Here is a 2500-nt window from a genome sequence, read left to right as displayed (position 1 = left end):
ACAATAATAATAATCTAAGCAATATGATTTATGCCCACATGGCTAGATAGATAATGCTAACAACGACAACTAACAACAATAATATTATAATAATATAATATAATGAACTTATATAGCGCCTAGTTCCAATTTGGAATTGCTCACTGGCGCTTTACATCAACACATCATGTATGATATACAAATATAGAACTGGCATGTTAAAGCCACACAAATTCGATGATAACATAATATATTATAATAAAATACACACTAAGAATCCAAATTATATGCCCTACAGAAAAGCTCAGTTTTTAACCGTTTTCTAAAGATAAGTGGATTTTCACTATTTTTAGTTTCAATATTGATGGAGTTCCACAGTCGGGGGGCATGGTGGTCAAAGGATTTCTCATGAAAAACTAACGATTTTGGGGGTTCCCTTAGGATATTTAAATTGGCAGATCTTAAATTTCGACTGGGTTCATAAAGGTGGATAAGTTCCTGAAGGTAAACAGGAGCGGAATTGTTTAAGCAATTGAAAACATGGGTGAGTATTTTAAATTCAATCCTAAACTTTACAGGTAGCCAGTGTAGGTCCTCCAAAATCGGTGTTATATGCTCACGCTTTTTAGATAACGTTACCAATCGAGCTGCTTTGTTCTGTATCTTTTGGAGTCGATTAATGACATTATTATCACAACCATAGAGCAAGCTATTGCAATAATCAAGGCGGGTAAGAATCAAAGAGACCACAAGAAGTTTAGTAGTATCAATATCAAGAAGCCTTCTAATAGCACCAATAGATCTAAGGTAAAGATTGCAGGATCTAGTTACATTAGTGACATGGGCAGACATGTTTAATTTGGTATCGAATAAAACTCCTAAGTTTCTCACAGGTTCTTTAGTGATGGGAATTACACAATCAGAAAGATTCAGGTTAAGCGTGGAAAGGTCCACGAAGCCCCGTCTTGTAATTTGCAACACCTCTGTTTTATTTTCATTTAACCTGAGTTTGTTGCAACACATCCAGTCACTAATCTCAGAGATACAATTTTCTATATCCGTTATAACATTGAGATGATTGTCGATATTAATGGGAAACAGTAATTGGGTGTCGTCTGCGTAAAAATGGTACTTAATAAAATATTTTGAGATGATGTCACCTAATGGTCTGATATAGAGGGTGAATAAAGAGGGTCCCAGAACTGAACCCTGTGGTACACCAAAAGATAGGGGACAAGGAGAAGAGAAGTCATGTCGATTTACAGACACTGATTGAATTCTGTCAGAGAGGTAAGAAGAAAACCAGTCAAGGACAGTACCCCCAAATCCGTATAGTTTCTTAAGTCTGTCAATTAAAAGAGTATGGTCTATTGTGTCAAAAGCAGCACTAAGGTCGAGTAGTATGATAATAACATCATCATTTTTCCGACATAAATGATTTATGATATCATTATGGATTTTAATAAGAGCAGTTTCAGTGCTGTGAAAGGGGCGATAAGCAGACTGAAATTTAGAGAACAAATTGTGTTCATTCAAAAACGTGTTAAGCCTAAAAGCAACAATTTTCTCAATTAGTTTAGACATGAGGGTGAGATTCGAGACTGGTCGATAATTATTTGGGTCTTCTTTGTCAAGGCTAGATTTCTTTAATATGGGAGTGACAATAGCATGTTTAAGATTATTAGATACCTCACCAATAAACAAACTAGCATTTACAATATGAGTAAGAACGGGAACCAAAATATCAGCACAAGAAAGAACAAGCCATGAAGGAATGGGATCTATTGGGCTGGTTGTTTTGGAGCATTGTCTCAGCGCAGACAGTACTTCTGTTTCAGTGGCGGGTTCAAATTCGTCGAATGCTGCTCCGGCTGGAAGTGCATTAGTTTCATTTATTTGTGCTTTCATTATCTCTTCTTTGTCCAAATTATTCCGAATACCTGATATTTTATCTCTAAAGTGTAGAGAGAAACTATTTGCGGTAGCAATAGGGTCCTCGAAATTATTTGAAGGATGATCCTTCATCAGTTTGTTCAGGGTGGCGACATCACCGACAGACGGAAGCCGAGGATCTGTCCAGTCAAGTAAGTTTACGAGACACATAAATGGTGACATATTAGACAGTCCAACAAGCAGGTAGAATGAGAAAATAATAAAGGAATAAGGATTAGACAGCCTAACAAGCAGGTATAGAATAAGAAAATAATAAAGGAATTAGGATTAGACAGCCTAACAAGCAGGTAGAATAAGAAAATAATAAAGGAATTAAAACAAATATTATAACCTACTGCCTCAAAACAAAATTGTATTATTTCCGGGTAAACTAGGTGCAAAACAGTGATTTTTGTGACCCGGAAGGTCCCTGGTTCGAGCCACGCTTCAGGCACTTCCGTTTTTTTTTTCCTTGGGCAATTTTATTATTAACCCCCAATTTGCTCACTTGGATAACATGGGTGATTCCTGTTGACATCAGACATCTTGTTTGATGCATTATCTATATCTTATATTCCGTCGTGGAAAG

General features: G+C 36.4%; 1 protein-coding gene across 3 annotated transcripts in view; it reads left to right on the top strand.

The window, feature by feature from the left end:
* The window catches only part of LOC144973674 (atrial natriuretic peptide-converting enzyme-like), a 221532-nt gene that overhangs the window by 15412 nt on the left and 203620 nt on the right, over positions 1-2500 (top strand). The gene's annotated exons all lie outside the window — the stretch shown is intronic.

This window comes from Berghia stephanieae, chromosome 5 (genome assembly GCF_034508935.2).
Source record: "Berghia stephanieae isolate SIO BIC M18660-M18661 chromosome 5, UCSD_Bste_1.3, whole genome shotgun sequence".
In the NCBI taxonomy this organism is placed as follows: Eukaryota; Metazoa; Mollusca; class Gastropoda; order Nudibranchia; family Aeolidiidae; genus Berghia; species Berghia stephanieae.
The sequence above is the reverse complement of the archived record's forward strand: the minus strand, read 5'-3'. Positions and strand labels throughout refer to the sequence as shown.